Raw genomic sequence first — 21895 nt, 5'->3', positions numbered from 1 at the left:
AAAAAAAAAAAAAAAAAAAAAAAAAACTCAGATGATAAGGGGAAATGGCCCTTCTGCATTTTATGTAGCAATCCGCTTAAGTTATATGAAATACTGTTTCCGGGTCTAAGTCGCTACTTATTTGAACTGAGAAAATATTTGTTTTTGACCACTTTTTAGTCATATCACACATTAAAGTGGATTTTATATAAAATCATGGTGTACACAAGAACCACTGGACTTGCTGCATCACAGACATTAATATTTTTATCTTTCATATAAATATTTTTAACACTTTCATATTAAGTTAGAATACCCCAATCATCTTCAAGAACTAGTGCAGAAATGAAGCCCAAAATTCAAAGCCATGATTCAATTTATATGAAACTAAAAATACCATTCAAAGAAAAACAATGCCATTATATTTACAATGAACAAGGGAACATATTTACCATGTGTTAACATTTGATTTAATTTTTAACTTGAATTAAATTTTACGTAAACTAAAATTATATAAAATGCTATATTATGTTTAATGTTATGGTCAAATTTAATTTTAAAAGTGCTCTTTTATGGATCATGTCATATTTGAATCCCGAATTTTGGTTGTGGGAGACCCCAAGATCAGGTTGACATGTCTACATGGTCATAAAACACTTTTATTGTCTTATAATATGCGTTTATATATTTTTTTTTACCTTAATTGCTCAACGACTTTCAAACTGGTCTCATTTTGTAATGTTACTCTTTGATGATTGGCCCAATGACCAAGACTCTGATTGGTCTACTGCAGTTAGCGCAAGTTGGAAAGGGAACAACCATCACAATTACAAGATTACTGCTCATTAAGTGCTGAGGATTTCAAATTGTGCATCAATTTTACCTTATCAATTCAAGCCTGAGTCCGTTGAGGAACTAAACTGCTTTGGATCAGTTTTGAAAATTACTTGTTTTTAGAACTCTTTCTTTTGAGAGAAAATAACTTTATCTATAATCCACTTTGAGATTTAAATCATTTGCAGGATGTTTTTATTTCCACTAAGAGTAGTAATAAACACTGCATGGAAGGTCATTTTCAAAAATCAATAATAGGGACACTTTAATCTTCAGTTACTTCTGCCCAGGACAAAAACCTTTTGTTCTTACAGTACTTGTGTTTTAAACAATGCATGGATTCCATTTTCCTGAGAACAGAAGCCAAGATTGAAGGACAGTCTCCTTCCTTGTCACACAGAGAATTCAGCAGGAAAGAAACAAGCAGACATATGGTCCTGCTGGGAGGTGAGGAGGTCACTAAGCCAGATTACTGCTCCAGTAAAGAACACTCGTTGACCAGACAGGAGCAACAATAAGAGTTTCTAGTGAAACACACTTCAAAGACAGGCGCAATACAACAGAAATGCTTACACTTGATCACGCGAGAAACACGTCTGTTCATAACTAAAGCTCCAAAATTACGTAATTATTTTCTTCTATTGTCCAAAAACTCCAAATAAAAAAAATGTTCAGTAGAAATCAGCAGGTTCCATAAATGGGTATTCAATTGTTGCATGTTCATCTTGGCATTATTTTATAAAATACAACTAAAATTTGTCACAAACTTTTTTTTTTCTCTGCCTTGATACTAAAAATCGATCTGGCCTTTATCAGCTCTAATAAATGGCCAACATTATTACAATTCTATACCTGTTTGTCTAATAAAACAAACATTCGTTTTAAAAAAAATAATACAATTTTAATAATTAATTTCAGGCTGATTTATACTCCTGCACAGTGATCGCCGTTACCTATAGTGCATGCCTTGCGCGCAGAGATGGGCAAAAATACATTGAAATGTATTTTAAAATAAAATACAAAACTTCTCAGTTTTATGTGACAAAATACAGCAGCCACAAATGTATCTAAATAAAATACTGTATTTTGTATTTTGAAAATACTACAAAATACTTTTACAAGGGAGCAAGACATTTCTTCACAAACCTTCAAACAAAAGGCATATTCGATCAATCTCTTCACCATTAAACTGAATTTCTCTTTCATTTTAGCATACATTTTGTACAAATTTCATACAGATTTAATCACTGTAAAAACATGTAATGCAGATAATGAGTTAGAATATATTACTATAGCTCCTCATTGACTGTACACTGCATCTGAAGATCATCTACTGGCAATGAAGTATTGTAGGAATCACCACTGTATGAGTTATTTGTATATAGTTTGTCTTATTTTCTTGGCATCCCATCAGCATTCATCCTAAACTACTATTATTTGTGCAGTTTACTCATTCTCCCAAGATTTTTTAAAGTTCTTCTTTAACTGGAAGAGTTTCAGTTTGGCCCCTTAGTGAACACCTGTATACCATCTTTAGCTGTTTGATACTTCTAAAGTTCTTCTGCATTTGCACCGGCAGTACTGAGACTGAGAATGATTATGTGCTGTAGGCTGTTCTTAAAGACCTATTTTTTTATTCCACCTCATTTCTTAAGCAAAGATGCTGATGCCAAATATTACACTAGACTGCCATTACATTTTACTGGTCTTAGCACTGTGCAGTATACTATTTTCAATGATTGTTGACCTTTGTTGCTATTTGTCTGTTATTTACTTTATGTGTGTTGCATAATTTCCATCCATACTTCAAGCATTGACCCCCTTCTTAATTAATTTTCTGTTCTGATCTAAAGGCTAGGCAAATAACTGAGAAAGCATCAATCTGAGGCAGCATTTTTATGATGTCATCATGAAGACTTCTCACAAAGTATTTCAAGTATTTTAAAAATACAAAAATACAAGACCCTGAAATATTTCAATACAAATATTACCTCATTTTTATAAACCCTATCACATACAAATTACTAAATATTATTTTATATTTAAAATATGTATTTGAAATTCATGTATCGTAAATACTGCACATCCATGCTTGCGCGTAGTCATGCATCTAAACTTTTGCATGCTGAATGTGTTGCTTTGCAATAACACGTCTGAAACGTTAGCTTGCAGTGAAGCTTTTATGTTTGAGTTTCTTCGCAGGTATTTTAAATGCTACATTACATACTGCAGGCGTGAATCAGCAGACATGCGGCAACTTTAATCATAAGATTAAAACAAAACAAAAGTTTTGCATAAGGAGCACCTTCACGGGACTCACACTCACTCCATCGGGCTCATGGCTCTCAGCAATTGTCACCGCTACCAAGTCGATCAATCACAGATCTTGCACTATGCGTCATTGGGATGTGTAGTTACATTTTTTGAGAGGTGCGCATCAGGGGTATGGGACCATACGCATGAACTTAACGCAGAAGTATAAATCAGCCTTTAGGATCCACCAGATTATGTACATTAACTTCATACTCATTTTGAGATTTGTTAAAGATTATTATTAGCAATTTTACTAAAGTAGGTTTTATTTATGCTTTTTAATATCAATTGAATGTCACTTTTTTTTCATAATAGGGGAAAAATGTACAAGTTAGCATGTATACAACAGTAATGGGCAATATTCAATAAGACTTATATTAAAGAGCATAAAACTGATAACCATAAATAATTTACTATAGCATAAATATAATGTAAATAATATGAATTTGAAAATGTAACACAATTTTATGATACAATTTATTCATCAATCCATTCATCAAGTCAATTCGACCAATAAAAGTTCATTCAAATTCTAAAAGCATAAGTAGTAATATTATATCATACTGCTGAATCAACGCTGAAATTGTTTTGATGTCAATGACAGCGTGAGTCATGACTGAGAACAACTAAAATGGATGAGCAAATCTCAAGTTAATAAATATGGATGAATGAACAAAGCAACCTAGAAAAGTCTTTCTGTCTGCATTTGTGTGTGAGTGAGACACTTGGCAATGGAGTGACAGTGCTGGTAGAACGACAGACAGCTTAGTAAACACTCACTCTACAGTCGTACAAAGAGGTCACACACTTTCTCACACACATACGCAAACAGCTGGCATTAAGACAAAGAAGCAACTGTGCATCAAATGATGAATTTAGCATTGAAGATTAATGTGACGTATCTTCACTGTTGCATATCCATGTTTGTTTGTGTCATGTGTATTTGTAACAGAGAGGCTGCCTTCACATCTACTACATTGCAAAAGATTTATCCATGCTGCTTATCACCAAATGAACTGCTGTTAATACATATCAGTTGCAGAAAACCTCTTTTTTTTAAGATACGGTTTTGGTCTAACCAGCTGTGACTATGGGCCGGTATAAATTTCTGAAGGTATGATAACCTTGGAAAAAAATATCACAGTTTTACGGTATGATTACTGCTCTAAATATATTCTTTTTAAATGTCTGAGTAAAAAACAACAAACCATACTTAAATTTTAGAGTATTTCAGACACTGGCATAATGAGAGAAAATTATCATTATGCAGTGATTCATTTTACAAATTACTTATGTAAAAATCCTCACATTGAATAAAAGTTGTCGAATTGTTCAGTCAATGCAACTGTATTAAAAATATAAGTCAGGATCTGATTTTGCAAAGCTCCAAGAAGAGTGTGTGTTTTACAATGTTGTCATTAAATATTATCTGTGGAAAATATTAGGGGTGCATGATAATTTGACAATAAGAGCTATGCCATACTGTTGAGTACTGCAATAAAAATATTTCTTAATATATAACATTTTCCTAGAAAAAAAATGCTATTTTTATTATAAATTATTTATGTAATACAATTAAAATAAACAGGTAAAAAATATTTTCAGATCTAATTAATTCTAATTTAGAAAAACAACTGTCAAAATGTAAACATTTAGTCTTTAATACACTATGGGTAAGAGGTCTGCATTCCTGTGGCTGTACCTGAAGAGCGAGGAGGGATCTTCTGGGAGACTTGGGATGTCTAAATATCACATTTAACAACTGTAGTGAGACGCGATCCAGTGGCACATCCTTCATAACTCTCCGACATGCACTGCACCCTGCCTCGAGCTCAGAGGAGTGCATGACAGCATGTGGCGGTGTGTGTGTGTGTGTGTGTGTGTGGCACGTGATGTGCGTTTTCAGCAGACGGAGGTAATGCTAGGTAAAACGATGTGGATGTGGATGTGGATAATTTTCGTTCTAAAATGCCATTTTAACACTAAGACGTCTTAGTGTAAACAGGGCCTGAGTGTGTATTTTTCGCGAGCAGCTTTGCGACAGGGGCGAGGCGATGGATTGCGATGCTGGATCGGCGATGGACGATGGCATCGTTTATCGTCCCAACCCTACGTGGGATCCAACCAGATTTCTTGTGGTGTGACAATAAATTTCTGAATAGAATGCGGTAGCGCTCAGTAACTCTAGTGTAATTTGAACGGGAGCAGGTGGTCTAACAATATAGCGCTCCCAAGTCCCGACATTATTTCAAAACAGTTGTGATTTCCTAATTTTTATTGAACATTGGCACAGCCAGTGCTCAAGAAGAATGCATAGACCAGTGCTTTCTGCACGTGATTTTTTTTAATTTGTTTCTCATCATCTGAATAACGATCCTTTGGGTTTACCAACATGGAAGAGCAAAGTGAAGTTGCACTGTCCTTCAGCTTGCATTAGAAAATGGTCAGTTTACTGTTAGGAAACCCACATCATTCTTTTTCATATTCGTCAGTCTTTTTCATGCGTCACTGACACAAATAAAAAAAAAATTACCCTTTGTGCAACTTATTAAAACTTCAAAGTTTTACCCTCTTGCAGTCACAAGACTGGAAACTCAGGTTTAAGGTGGTCTCACTCAGGTTTCATCACAAAGGGGCAAACAAAACCTGTCATTTAACCTACAATCCTTGCACAACATATTTGTTATCTGTCTCTTTTGGTAGTTCAATTTAAACGTAAGATTTTAAAAACCAGTTATAAATTTAGCAGGAATGATCGAGTAGGTTAGAAAAGGGGGTGGGTCGGGCAGCGGGTGAACAAAAGCTAAATATATGGAGGGAGCGGTCGGGCGTGGAATAAAACCTTGTGAAAGAGGGCAAGAGCTTATAAATTAGTCCCGTGCAGACCTCTACTATGGATGATAAACCTCAGTAGATATTCTGACTCTGATTGGCTGTTGTTATTTTTTTCTCTTGTCTTGACTCCAGCTATATTCATTATCAGTTCTGTGTTTACCTTTGAGCTGCTCTAGCTAACAGTAGAAAAGCAACTATTGGGGAGGCGGCAAGAGGAAAATAAGACCCCATCCGATTGGTCAAATTTAGATAAACAACCAATGCATAAAATAAATGTAATTTATCACACATCTATGATACGTATATAGCATATACTATTATCACAATAAAGGTAATTTGTGATATATTGTGCAACGCCAGTCCTGGTAAATATGAACCTTATTTAAAAAACACAAAGTTTCATCTAATATATCTAAATTTGTGTTCTAAAGATGAACAAAGGTCTCAGGAGATTGCAACGACATAAGGGTGAGTAAATAATAACAGAATTTTCTTTATTGGATGAACTGACCCTTTAGTTCAAAAGATTTAGTTTAGAGTTTATGTATTGAAAAGAGGAACTTCTGATTAAAACTAAAGCTGAAAAGTCAAGTTGTGGAGGAAGCATTTTTGATTCAACAACTGGTAACATGGTGCATGATTTCAGGTCACAATGAATTAAGCCCAAAACAATTGTTTGCAACCACTTACCTAAAAAAAAATTAGCAAATCAAAAGAATAATTTTTAAGTGCAGGACAAAACCCACCCACACATCTAGCTTTGCCGTGACATACAAGAATAAACATCATAAGTGTTTATTCCGAACTCAGATATAACATATTGTTGACTCTCTGTTTTTCTCTTTCGCCGTCATGAGTAGTTGTGATCCAACCCATAAGCTGAGTTTAAGTGACAACATCCTTCCCTTGGCTACACGTCAGCAGTCTTCCTCATCCTTTTTCCGATCCAAGACTCTCCCCTCAAAACTATAACCATTACACTCCTTTTTTTCCGATTGTCTCGTAGTATTGCCTCTCTGGAACCCGATCTGCTGACTGTCTGCTTTTTATTTATTGAACAGGTCCGATTTCATGCCAACAATGGGGGGATATGCGGGGAGGTGGGTCGCTCACTGCCCCTCTTTACTATTGCAAAACATTCAGGACTGGAAGCTTCCATTTGTGACACTGTTCTGCTGCTTTTTATATTACTGTTGGTTGTTTACAGCCCTGGCTTTGTTTGTGCCCACAGTAGGGCACGTGAATGTTGCCTCCGTTTAAATGCATTCATTTTAACACAGTCCTAGCATGAGGATCATTCTAGATGAGCTCAAAAGCATGTGGCTCACTTCTGTCTCAGCACAGGAGAAAATGCAGTTGAGTTTCAGCACGTCATGGCTCTGGAAAGTGTGTTTCACTTAATAAAAATAAGGGTAATAGGCATTATATGCCAGTGTGTTTGCATGCAGAGAGTTTATTTGTATGTGCGCATGTTTGTGTAGGTGTAAATGCAAAGATCAAGTTTATATGTATATGCGAGTGTGCCTGTATGTATATACGCAAGTTTCATATATGTTGTTTTGAACATCCAATAGTCTAGGTGTATATGCAAGTAATTTATAGGGGTATATGCACATGTTTTATTTGTGTGTTGATAAGTGAAGTTTAATTTAAATCCTACATGGTGCCTCATATTGCCAGCTGTAAACATATGTGCCTCCCTCTGAGGATGTTTAAAGTCAGAGACTGATCGCGTAGAATGACATATACCCACTAGAGCTAGAGCAATAAAGGACACTACAGTGACACCTCGATGTTGCTTCAGCCATTGACCGGAAACCGCTTTAAGCAACTAACAGTTCTTTCGCATTCCAATCCCATATGCATAAAAAAGGACTATTCATTTGATGCTCAGTAGTAATATGAAATAGTAGTATCTTACACCTAAATCATATTTTAAAATCCACTTCTTCTCAATGACCTTTGACACTTGTTGACATTTTGATTATTTATTTTATTTTATGTCTTTAATATCCTGTTGAGTTTTAGTTTTCTGTACAGCACGTTGGTTCACTTTGGGTGTTTTAATGGCCTGTTTCCACTGAGTACAGTACAGTACAGTATGGTTCGCTACGCTTTTATAGCCGTTTCCACTGTCAAAAGGTACCGAAAAGCAAATCGTATCATACCACTTTTAAGGTACCCTTTTGGAACCCTTTTTTACCCCGTACCCTGTAGTTGTTTACAAGGCCATCTAAAGTCTGAGCAGTTTCACTTTCTAGCTTGCGCTCGCTCAGCATCTATATTTAAAATAACAAACTTTTTGAGCTGATAATAATAACGTGCGCGTGATTATTAAAGTGCTTCTGACACCCGATCCTTTCAGAAATGGATAAAAACAGGAGACTGACACATAAAGAAGCAAATAAAAAGTCTAAAAAAAAAAAAAAGAGAGATTCTTTCAGCCACCTAAAAGATAAACAAACTGCCATAAATAATTATTATCATCACCTTTTGGACTATTATGAACTCGGAATGGCGAAAATACTGTCCAACAAGAGGTTACATGCTGGTGAAGATTAAAGGTACAGATGAGAGGTTTGGACTGATGTTGCACGTTGTTTTTGAACCCAAATAAGGACTAATATGCTGTGTAAGGACTATGTATGCTGTGTGTAGTTTTTCTGTAACTGGTCAGAGACTGTAATAGTCTGTATGTGTTTATATATATTGCATTTATTTACTTATTTTTTATAATTGCAGACATTACAGTAGACTATTTCGCATTGATCTGCAGTTATAATAAAATGGTGTTCACAGAAAAGTTAGTAATGAACATTCATACACAAATATTCATGTGTATAAAGCATCTGTTGTTAGAAGTGCTTCTCATTTAGCATGTAAATGATCTTTTTTTTTTTTTTTTTTTTTTTTTGAATGAGAATGACGTTAACTGAAACTTTATACACTATGCCCACCATTGGTACCCTTTTGGCAATGGAAACGCAAGTCTGATACAGGTGACCCGTAGCATTCAGTGGAATCGTGCCATAAGTTTGATTGACTAATTGATTGATTGATTGATTGATTGGTTGATTGATTGGTTGATTGATTGATAAAACTGCTTCAGCTTTTAAGACTCTGTATGTATTCCAACAATTTTGAAGTCATACTCCATAAGTTACTGTTTTTTTGTAAGAAATGGACTGAAATTTAAGTTGCTAGAGACTAAAAACTTGACATACAAGAAGTAATGCTTGCCATTTTATTTCACCACAGAATGTTTAATCACATACAGATAGGACATGGGTGAACAAATAATGACCTAAGTGATTTGATTTTAGAACAAACCTGCCTTTAAATCAGTATTCACAGATGTTCAATACGTTCTCTGTGTTGCTCAATGCTTCTTTGCTTCTCTCAGTAATTTAAGACAGCAGAGTTAAAGCTTTTTTCTCTCTCTGAACATTCGTGTAAGGCTCTTACTTCACTTTTCAGATCGCCCAAACTTCCTCATTCCACCACATGCCATGTTTCTAGGCTGACCTCATAAAAATATGAGGATGGGAGGTGTATCTTTGGCAGGTCCAAGTGGAGTTTTATGAGGAAAATGCAGGAGACCATGCATGGGGAACTTTCCCTGCACAAACATTGCGTCTTCAGGAGCACAAACCAGATGGACACAGTTGCTATGGACACCAAGAGGTTTGCAGACCTTTCTGAAATGTCACATTCTCTCCAAACACCTCCCCCCACAAACACAAACTTGAGAGTCTGTTCTTTATTTACAGTCTACGCAGACAACACTCTCCTACAGAGCATCTAATAAGGCTACTGGACTACAGCCCACCGCTGAGGCTTAAAGTACTTACAATGGTTTACATAAAGTTTTTTTTTTTGTTGTTTTTTTTTACACAGGGTGTTCAAGAAAAAAAAACATCAAACAATCATCATCCTGTCTTTCAGAGAATGTGAAAGGAGTAAAACACATCAAGACCCCTCTAGACAGGAAATGCTTATGATATGTTACTGTTTAAGTCTCTGTACTGGTGAAATAAGGATGTGAAACAAGTTATTTTTATTACTTACTAGCTGATTAAAATCAATGGTTAATAGAATAAAAATACATTTATGCTAATAAATAATTTTAGTGGCTCTAAGAGGAGTGAATCTTTGTGTAAACAGTGAACTTAAATATAATTTTAGGAATTCAGACGATTCATATATAAAGAGTTCAGATGCAAAAGCCTGACATGAAAATGAATTAAATTCATTATGCATAGGTTTTAGATTTGATTCAAATATGCTTCTGCAAATGAATAATGATCCGATTCAATTCAGAATTAAATTGATCTCTCCACTGATTTGGGGATTTAACACTGGAACACTGGAAAGCGTAAAATTGAAGCAGTGTACTGATGCTGTGACATGTTACCTTAAAGATTTAAAAGACAGAAGAGCTGTTAGATAGAGACAAGATTAATTAAATGTCACATTTAACAATTAGTGAGACACAATCCAGCGGTACATCCTTAATATCCTTGAACAGTCCAACGTGCACTGCTCTTTGGGTGACTGCTCAGACGCTGCAGCGCATGCAGAGTGTTTATGTGTGTGCATGTGTGTGGTCAAATGTGCATTTTCAGCGGTATAGTGTGGAAGGAGGGCTTTTCAGAAATGCTGGGTGAAAAGATAATGTGGACGGAGATCGTTTTTGTTCTAAAATGCCATTTTAAAACCACGACATATTAGCGTAAACGGGGTGTATATTTTTCACGAGTGGGTTGCTGCTGTGAAGCAATGCCGGCTGAGCATAGTGATGGCTATCGCCCATCGCGATGGACGATGGCATCATCTATCGACCCAACCCTACTTAGTAGTTCTAGTGTTAAATAATATTTTGCTTATATACATTTTAAATATGCAATGCTACCTTACTGAATCATAATTGCAATTAAATTTTAGCATCTTAAGACAATTTCTGTTCTATAGAAATGCATCATTTTAAAAGCCATGATTTAACATTGACAATAAAGCTGCTCAATATGTGCAACATTACAGTTCATTAGAATATAGCATACATAGCTCTATCTTTGTCATTTTGGCAACACAAAGTCATTTTTTTCCTGATTCACTAAAAGAGGTGTGATTTAGACCCACGTGAAGCTGGCTAAAGATAAAAGAATTTCTAAAACAAAAAAACTAGCTCTTCCAAACACACAAAATCATCCACCATAGACCAAAAACTCATTGTCATCTTGAAAACCAAAAAGGATAGGAGTTCTTTTAGATTATCCAGTGGACAGAAACGGTCATCAATCTCTGACTCATTTCATGACACTTGGCTTGTATCACCTTTGCAAGTTTGTAGTCACATGACCTGGTTCCACATGACCTCCATTTTGTACCCTAATCTGACGAGTTCAGTCCTTCTTAGAGTAAATGAGTAAAGATCATGTGCAACACAAGGCCTCACAGCTGGTGCTGTAAACAAATGGCAGCCATCAGTTGTAGTGGTTAAATCTGAATGGTGCACATTATGAAACAAAACAAACAGATATCTGATATCAGTGATAGTGTACACTTGCTGAGAGATGTACTATAAGCTTACTGTCGAGTCAGAGAGTGTCAGGGGACAATACTGCTCTCTCACAGACAATGCCAAAACACTATTCCCTAGTGATTTAAGAAGTCATTTTTTCCAAAGCTATGTGAACATCAGTTGTGGCTGGAAAAGAATGCCAGGAATGTTCACAACTTTTTCTCTTGGCTACAAGTGTTGTGAAGCTAAGTCTCTATACGTTATAAACACAACCCGCACTCTCCAGTGAATCAAATCAAAATGACATCTGTTGATGGAGAACGGGTAAAAGCAGCACGTGTAAAATGACAGATATCATTTTGAGAAGCAGGTGTCATTTAGCAGAACTGGTGTAATGATCAAACATCACTGAATTAGCAGTCATGTTTCAAATATCAGACATGTCTCATAATATCAACACAACAAGGCTTGGATGACAAACTTGGACAGGTAATGCTTCTACTCCCTGCTATATTAATAATTCAAACGCTTCATGTGGAACCAGGAACATTGCTTTGAGTTGGCTTTCTACAGTTTTCTATGTTTAATTCTCAGCTTTTCTGGTTGTATTTAATTTACTAAGAATTTTTGAGAAAAATGTAAATATAACATTTTAATTTAGAGCATTTTCTTGACAAATATTTTTATAAAAATCAGATTAATCCACCTATTTCTTATAAACTGGTCATAAGTTAGATCATTGATATTGTTTAGTCTAAACATCCATATATAATTTCAATTTTATTTGTATAGTGCTTTTACAACAATTCTTGTTTCAAAGCAGCTTTCCAAAAGGTGCATATTATTGCATTACAATAAAATAATTTAAAGGTGCAGTAGGTGATTGTTTTCAGAAACTTTTTTTGTTGTGCTGGTTGAAAGTCTCTTCGCATTACAATAGTAATGATAAAAGTAAATGATCTAAATGTATTTATATGTATTTTATGTTCTGGGTAATGTAGAGTTTAGATTGCATGATTTTAGCCCTGATTTTGACTCGCCGACATGTTTTGAGAAATCGCAGGCAAACACCTGAAATCACAAGCCAATCGGTGCTCGTTCACATGAGTGACAATCACACAGTGTGAACTACAAAAAATCTAAGAGAATCGGCGATGAGTCACCGACGCCCGTGAGATATTTGGCATGCTAAATATCTGGAGTTATCAGCGATTCAAATCAGGCCATGTGAAATATGTTCTGACTGAAAATAACATTGGTGATTACCTACAGCCAATGAGAGTGCAGCATCCACCAGTGTGGGTACTTGCAGGCCAGCTGGAGGTTGGAGGAAAAGTTAAAAATGTTTATTTTCAGTCTATTTGGACCCAAGAAATAGTCAAAAAACTATTTTGGCAGCAGCAGTTTGACGTGTCACTTAAGCAAATTCACAACCGGGTCGAAACTAAAAAGTTGAGGAGAAATTTCTAATTCCCTTTAAAGGCCAGGTGAGCAAAATCATTTTCTACCCCACTAAAGGCTTCTTTTCTCATTATGTAGTTAATAACAAAAGATAAACTATGTGACGTTGCGTTGTTCTAATGTAACTTCTCGCGTATGTTTGGTTGAGAGACACAGTTTGGACAAAGTTGTCGGTGACTCTCCTATTGTAAAGTCATGCGGCGTGAAACCCTCTGTCGCCAATCCATCTAGCAGAGTAAACAAAGCAGCGACGAAAGGCCACCCCTGATAGTCATGCAGGGTGAAAACAACTGTGACATGACAACTTAGAAAGTAGTCTGAACTCTACATAAGGCATAAGACTAAGCATACAGTAGTTGCTTTAGGACAAAGCATGTGAGAGAGTGAGACTGATGAGTGAGACTGATGAGAGAGTGATGACAAGTTTTGCTTGTTAACTGCACAACTAAAAATGTGCTAGATATAATACAGTTTTTCATTGGGAATTGTGGTATTATAAAGTACTATAAAGTTTTCTAACTGGCGAATGACATGAGCTAGTGGGTCTTCGTCATCTTTAAGATGTGCGTTTATGATAGCCACGACGAGTGGCTTTGGATGACAGGGGAAGGACTGTATTTGAAAGATATTATGCTAACCGTTTAGCATTTAAGCAGATCACCTACTGCACCTTTAAAGTTACAATCAAATATAAGTGAGTATTTAAAGACATAGTAACCCTGCACTTTTAAAGCATATAGGTGATGTTTACGTGTAAATGTTAAATGAAGTGTATTTATGTATTAAGTATAGGTGTTGTCCTCAGTAAATGTCTAAAGACATGGCATGTCATTTGTTTTTGTTTTTTACTTTGTCACTTTAGAATATTTAGCAAACTAAAAATAGACTCAAATGCAACCATAAACAGAAAATATTCATGTGGTCTGTCACATTTTCCATAATTGCATGTATTGAAAAATAATGTGTACAACAGCTAACATAATCATGAAACACCAAGTAAAATAAAAACCTGTGTGATATGCAAACATGGTTATTTGGTCAACACTAAGTTGCCTATTTTTTTCCAGTTCTAAAAAAATCAGAGCATGTTTTAACCATCTAATACTTAAGATCTCCACAGAAAAGCAGCCTAAACCTGTTGCACAGGAACTGACTACATCTCTGAGGACTGAATGACAAACACAACAATGTTTGTGAATATTGGATTGCAGAACAGACAAATAAGAGTTCCGTTAATCTTCAGATGAATGAATCGCCGTTACAAAAGCCAACACCTTTAGAAGTTTATTCACCACAATTGAATAGCGCACAATTTGTTTTTATGTGAATGAATGGTGTCCTAAAGCCTGACATGCTGTTGCTTTCTCAGCAAGAGAGACAACTGACAACAGTTGCCATTTCTAACAGGTGACAGGAATCAAACGTAACTTTAGATTCTGTTTCAATAGACTTGTTGTTGTTTAATGAGATGTAAACTGTGTATGTTCAGCTTGACTGGATATTCATGATTTACAACAGTCATCAGATTTGAATGAATGATTCATATTCTCCAGCAAATTCAACATATTTAAAACGCCAGAGTCTTGTCTAAGCTGGTCTACTGGTTTACCAGTCTGGTCACGTTGGAGGAGTATTCTCTTATTTGAGCAATTTTAAACTAAAGTTATTCGGGACTCGGGAAACTAAGCTCTAAACCAGCTGGACCCACAAAACCAGTTAAAATTCAGCCTGGTTAGATTGTGAACACGCTAATTTAAAACCATGCAACCAGCTTAGGCTTATTTAAGACTGTTTTTCCACATATTTGGTTTGATAAAGCATTTCTCCAAAACAAGTACGCCCATGTGATTAGTCGATATTTTGACTATCACGTTCAGACTTGTTTTGGAAGCTCTTCGGACTCAGCAGAATGAAGATTCAATCAGTGACTCAATGAGACTCGCCGGTGTAAAGCGCAACCTGTTGAAAAAGCAACGAGAATCGATTCTAAAGATTCGAATCACTAAAAAGAATCAAACCCCCTCCGCTAACGGTTTATCGTGTTTTCTAAAGAAAACGGCAAGCAAATGTACATATTTGCATGTTGGCCGATGCTGAACACAAGTATAACTGACGGAACTCTCACAAGACTGTTATTTATACAAAACAATACCAGTGAAACAGATTTAAACAAGAGAGAGAATGTTATAGCTCAACTGAACTCGCGGTTCGTTTGGACGTAATCGACGTTACCATTAAAAACACTAAACACTAACTTATACGCTTAAACTTGGTAAAATAAAACATTTCACTCACCTGTGTGATCACAAATGTCCTGAGTGTGGTCAGACAGCGCTGCAGGAAACTATAAAAATCGACAGCAAGGGAACTTTCCTTTCCAGTTGATGCTCGTTCGGGTTTTCTCTTCTGCCATTAAGTTTGTATCGTTGAGTGAAATATAAACCTCGGATGAGACGAACGTGCGTTTCAGCCGCCTGTCATTGACTAGGCTCGCTCTCTGCAGTTGATCAGATGATCCCGATGCTCATCTATGCCACGGCGGGATCAGCTGTCATCCCAATGGAAGCGCCAGCATGAGCAGGCTGATCCTGAACTGCCTCCATGCTGACATCAACATCAACACACACACACCACCCTCTGCTGACAGCAAGCGCAGGGCTGCCTTCCACATGCCTGAAGAAAAATCCTGCAGGAGCTTTAACACGAGGTATTACGTGTCCGTTTTTAATAGAGTTTAAACAAAGTAGGCATTTAAATCACTCTTCTTATGTGAAACTATTGGATTGGTGCTTTATTTCACTCCATTGCAGTTGTTATATATCTCACTTTTATTTTATAGATATATGTGCATTTTAAGTTCAAGTCTTGCAGGTTAGTAGTTACCAAAATGTACAAATTTTGTGTATTTGTCTATTTTAATAACAATGCTGTTGATTTTTGTGTTTGAAAGTAAATACATTAAAATAATAAAATGTTCACACTAGAATTAAACAATCATTTTAACAAATTATGTTTTATGTACAGTGTGTGTGTGTGTGTGTATATATATATATATATATATATATATATATATATATATATATATATATATATATATATATATATATATATATATATATATATATATGTTATACACACACACACACACACACACACACACACACACACACACACACACACACACAGTGGCGCAGTAGGTAGTGCTGTCGCCTCACAGGAAGAAGGTTGCTGGTTCGAACCTCGGCTCAGTTGGTGTTTCTATGTGGAGTTTGCATGTTCTCCCTGCTTTCGCGTGGGTTTCCTCCGGGTGCTCCAGTTTCCCCCACAGTCCAAAGACATGCGGTACAGGTGAATTGGGTTGGCTAAATTGTCCGTAGTGTATGAGTGTGTGTGTGAATGTGTGTGTGGATGTTTCCCAGAGATGGGTTGTGGCTGGAAGGGCATCCGCTGCGTAAAAACTTGCTGGATAAGTTGGTGGTTCATTCCACTGTGGTGACCCCGGATTAATAAAGGGACTAAGCTGACAAGAAAATGAATGAATGAATAATTTATACAGTTTTTAATCAAATTTAATTGTGAATTGTTATTTTGGAATATGTAATCAATTATTAGGGCGCTGCAGTGGCACAGTGGGTAGCACTGTCGTCTCACAGCATGAAGGTCGCTGGTTCGAGCCTCGAATTGCTTAGTTGCCATTTTTGTGTGGTGTTTGCATGTTGTCCGGTCTCCGGTTTCCCCAAAGTCCAAAGACATGCGGTATAGGTGAATTGGATAAGCTAAATTGTCCGTAGTGTATGTGTGTGAATGAGAGTGTATGGGTGTTTCCCAGTGATGGGCTGCAGCTGTGTGAATGAGAGTGTATGGGTGTTTCTCAGTGATGGGCTGCAGCTGGAAGGGAATCCGCTGCGTAAAACATTTGCTGAATAAGTTTGCGGTTCATTCTGCTGTGGTGACCCCAGATTAATAAAGGTACTAAGCTGAAAAGAAAACGAATGAATGAATAATCAATTATTAAATATACTTGTGTTCAGCTATACTTTTTCAATGGTTTCACAAAAGTTGCTGTGTTAAAACAAATAGTAGAAAAAAAACCTTTCATTGCAAAATTTTGCATTGGAATAAGGAAATGATATTTTAAAAAATCAATTTCACAAAATAATTATTGCAACAAATTATTGCAATATAAATTGCATTTTCAAAGAAATTTTATTTTTATGAAATAATTAATATTAAGATTAATATTAAGATTTTTGTTACTTTAATTTTAAACATTTTATGACAAAATGCATCTAAAAATATCAGCATCATTTACTTAAAAAAATATTTAATAAAGTTTTTGCAACAGACAGTACTTAAAACTGATGAAATCTTTATTATTCTTATATAGCAACTTATTTATTTAACGATTTATTGATTGATTAAATTATTTTACTCTCAGAGATTGAGAATACAAATACCCTTCATTTGGTAATAATACTGCAAAGCTTAAAAAATAACAACAATATCGGCAACAACATCTATAAAGTTATAAAGCATTTTATCGGTTTATGAAAATGAATCAGTTCAATATTAATTACACTAGGAAAGAGAACAATGTTTTAGGACACAGTTTCAACCACTGTCAGAGGTTAGAATATTTCTGCTGTGTCTGCATTACCTAAAACTTCCTTATATTCAAAAACAATGTCAGGAAGCTGCATGTGAGGCCCTTGTTTGTAATGTAGAGCAAGACTTATCACGTCTTCGTCATCACAGACACATCATTCTGTGCACAATCCACTCATTTCCAACAACTGTCATCTGACTTAGAATATTTACTTGACTTGGAGTTTTGTTTGATTCTGAAAGCCCAAGCCAAGTGTGCGCATCCACTATTGAGCGAGGGCAGATAATAACAGCTGCCGCGTGGGTTTCATTGTGACATTGAGCTCTGTGTTGTAAGCCGCTCTGACACAACATGCCCACAGCATCTATGGGAAAATGCCAGATCTGTCATATCCTGGAAGCATGAAAAGCTTCTGTTGTCTGTTCCCACTGTGACATTTTCATTGAGAAAGCCGATGTGAGCTTGATGCTCTTTGTTGCTATTCATTCTTGTTGTTCTATTCATGAACTTTGTGTCATTTTCATACAACGCAAGCCCTGTCATTTTCTTTTAGACACTTTAATATAGACTGTAAAAGCCAGATTGTTGATCTTTTCTTGTTGATTGGAAACAGACCACTAATAGTTGGAATGAATAATCTTTTTTTCTTGGCGGATTTTTTTTTTTCAATTTTGTTTTATTGATGGAACGGCTCTCCAAACAACATAATTCTTGGTTTTGAGAGATTAAGTAGTGCTCGGATTTTCCAGCGGCAGAGCTTTTAATCCTCAAGCACGACATTCCTGGATGACATTTTCCTTTTTCCTGTTATTCAAAGGGTATTGTGTTATACCCAGGAAGAACACAGGACATTTTAGCACTGTAGTTTAATCTTTGCATCTAAAGTAGATACATTTACTCCTTTTGCAGGCGCTTTTATCCAATGTGACATACAAGTGAAGATAAATTAAGCATAAAAAAAATCACCAGGTAGTTGCAGTATGTAAATGTTACAATAACTTTAAGTTACTATATATACAAGTCTAAATGCTATTATTACTATATATTTTATGCGTGTTGATAAGAAAGGGTCTGGTGCACACAGAGATAAGAGACTGTGTTCTACAGGTGGTTTTTCAAGCCCACTCACCGGCGAAATGATTATTGCATACAGTGGCGTCTGCAGCCGTACGTACCATGAGAGGGCTGGACTTAATGCAGCTTTTTATTTATTTATTACATAATTTAAATTGCTTATTAAACAGTATACAATATGATATATTGACAAAGCAAGAAAGAATGATAATAAATAAAGGTGTGTGTTTGAGTGTTTTAAAGTGTGTATCATGTACTTGCATGGTGGGAGATGGGTTAAGAAATCTTTGGCTTTAGTTTTGCTGGCGGTTTTCCCCACCTAAAAATTACAATTCAGATAGCTATTGTTTAAAACAAGGTTAAAGGAGTAAACACTCTTTAAAACAGATAAACCTAATGTAGACATTTGCCAAAAGGCCTAAAACTGATGATACAAATACTGATCTCCAGCACAAGGTGGAGACTGCTGTCTCATTAGCACCTAAGCCGGGGGGGGAACTGTATCTTTTATCATATAGATGAGATCTAGCTGTGTAGCCTCCTTGCATGGAACAGCTACCATTCAAGGTGTTTTAAACTATTTTTATCTGACAGACTGGCATAAATAAGCAGACATCTCCATTCTTACAATGAGTTTGAGTTTTCTCACCCTTAATTCTAACCGAGTTTGTTCCACCGAGGTAATGTGGGAACATATTCAGTGCTGTCGCAAATACTTTGTAAACACCTGTCCTGCTCATTCAAATCACTTGATTGAATGAATTAAATTGTAATTGACCGGCACAACATGGAAAACGATTAAATACAGACCTCTCTGAAACAGAATGTTTAACTTTCATTTTATTTAGGCTAGATTATTGTTTTATTTGTCAATCCAGTTCCTGATTGATTCGGTATTGTTAGCGACTTTGTTTTGAAGCACGTTCACCTCAAATGTTATTCGTTCTTCTATTGTATGTAGAAGATAACTGACCAAGAAAAATATTACAACAAAGAGACAAACTATATACAAAATTCGTTTTAAAAACATATTTTCTAAGAAAAATATAGTTTCGTTTGAGCCTGTCCACTACTCAACAGTAAAGGTGGATGATTTTCGGTCTGTTGAAAGTAAGGATTTAATTAATGCTTCACTAATTGTATTGTATCACAATCTTCTGTCATATTATTATATATGATTGTATCACAATCTTCTGTCATATTATCATATTATTAGTATTTTTTTAGTATGTCATAATTTTAAAGTTTATGTCTTGAGCATCGGATTTTTTCTTTGTGCTGATGTGCTTTTATTACATTTAGATTTTAAAGAAAATATTTATTCATGGATTCATTTTCTTGTCGGCTTAGTTCCTTTATTAATCAGGGGCCACAGCAAAATGAACCGCCAACTTATCCAGCACATTTTTACGCAGCGGATGCCCTTCCAGCGCAACCCATCCCTGGGAAACATCCACACCCACATTCACAAACACACTTATACACTACGGACAATTTACCCTAACTGATTCACCTGTACCGCATGTCTTTGGACTGTGGGGGAAACAGTAGCACCCGGAGGAAACCCACACAATTGCAGAGAGAACATGCAAACTCCACACAGAAACGCCAACTGAGCCGAAGATCGAACCAGCGACCTTCTTGCTGTGAGGTGACAGCACTACCTACTGTGCCACTGCTTCACCCCTCAAAGAAAATATATTAATTTTAAAAAGGAAACAAATAGTTGAATGTCATAACGAATATCCTTATGTTGCCTTTGACAGTAAGCATCAGTGTTTCTTGATATGAAGGGGGCGGGGCGGTGCTGGATTTGTGCATACCTTCGAATAAAATCCTGCAGGCGCCCCTGATTGCATACATTTTTTTTGCAACATAAAGCTTTGATTATTATACATATTTAGTCATGTCTGTCTTTGAATGTTCTTGAATTCAAATATAATGCTAAAACAGTTCATTTTGGGGTGAATGTACTTTTTTATTGCTTTTTTAATGACAGTTTTTTGTTAATGTATTTAGTTTCAAAGAGAATTTTAGTCACACTTGTTGTATGTCATGTTGTAATGCTCTTAAGTTATTTGCTTTTACATTTTCTGCAGTCTTTAGGATTCTCTTCTTCTACATTCAAAGCTTTTTTCACTTAGTAATAGCAATGATTTGAATGTACCGCTACACCACTGACCCCTAGTGTTGTTTAGAGTTAGGTAAAAATGATTTTATCTAAGCTTTCGTAGTTGAGAGGAGAATTTATTAAGAATAAAAACCTTCGAAAACACAGTTCAAAACACTGTATAAGCTACTGTATGAAAACTTGCATAATCGAGAGAAGTTGAGGCTTGTAGAATAGTTTTTTTTGACATAATCATATGTTTGTGCATAAGAAGATGATATCATCAGCAATTCAGTCAGGTTTGCAATAAGGAATTCAACATTATTGGATAGTTCACCCAAAAATAAGTTGGCAAAAGAAGGCTGTGTGAATTATGTGTTTTGCACAGACTGATCTTTAATTTCATAAGACCTCAATGTATCATCAGGAGGCACAGTGTTAACTTGCTTGCATTAGTTCTTATTTCACTATCAGATTAATGGTAGTCTTTGACTTTTTTGAATGTTTGATGAATCACTACCATGGTTTAAACAATTTTTTTTCTTTAATATTCCACTGAACGAAAGGAGTCTGCAAAATAAATCATAAAATATATACAAATGCGCATTATTCATACAATAATTGCTGAGCTTATGAATCATTTTGCCACATCAACAATTTTGCAGAAAACAAGTCTTTGCTTTTTACTTTTTTACTTGATTTTTACATGTACTTGGTTAACATATCTGAAAGAGATAGTTTGCTCAAAAATTAACATGCCATCATTTTATCATCAACCTTCACTTGTTTAAAATTTCTATTTGAGTTCATTTTCTTGTCGGTTTAGTCCCTTTTCCGGGGTTGCCACAGCGGAATGAACCACCAACTTATCCAGCAAGTTTTTATGCAGCGGATGCCCTTCCAGCCGCAACCCATCTCTGGGAAACATCCACACACACATTCACACACTACGGACAATTTAGCCTACCCAATTCACCTGTACTGCATGTCTTTGGACTGTGGGGGAAACGGGAGCACCCGGAGGAAACCCACACAAAGGCAGGGAGACATGCAAACTCCACACAGAAACGCCAACTGAGCTTAGATTCGAACCAGTGACCTTCTTGCTGTGAGGCGACAGCACTACTTACTGCGCCACTGCCTCGCCTTAAAAACAAAAGAA

At 35.9% G+C, this 21895-nt stretch overlaps 1 protein-coding gene across 4 annotated transcripts in view; it reads right to left on the bottom strand.

Moving 5' to 3' along the window:
* Positions 1–15567, bottom strand: part of dnmbp (dynamin binding protein) — a 72186-nt gene extending 56619 nt beyond the window's left edge. For 3 of the 4 annotated variants that reach the window (XM_073917264.1, XM_073917265.1, XM_005156345.5), the window contains exon 1: positions 15239–15558. The gene's annotated coding sequence lies outside the window, so the exon portion shown is untranslated. Of the gene's footprint in view, positions 1–15238 lie in introns of all 4 variants that reach the window. The other variant, NM_001424046.1, reaches the window with a different exon arrangement.
* Between the last annotated feature and the right edge of the window lie 6328 nt (positions 15568–21895).

The sequence above is a fragment of the Danio rerio genome, chromosome 12 (genome assembly GCF_049306965.1).
Source record: "Danio rerio strain Tuebingen ecotype United States chromosome 12, GRCz12tu, whole genome shotgun sequence".
NCBI classification, from domain to species: Eukaryota; Metazoa; Chordata; class Actinopteri; order Cypriniformes; family Danionidae; genus Danio; species Danio rerio.
This window is presented reverse-complemented; position numbering and strand designations above follow the sequence as displayed.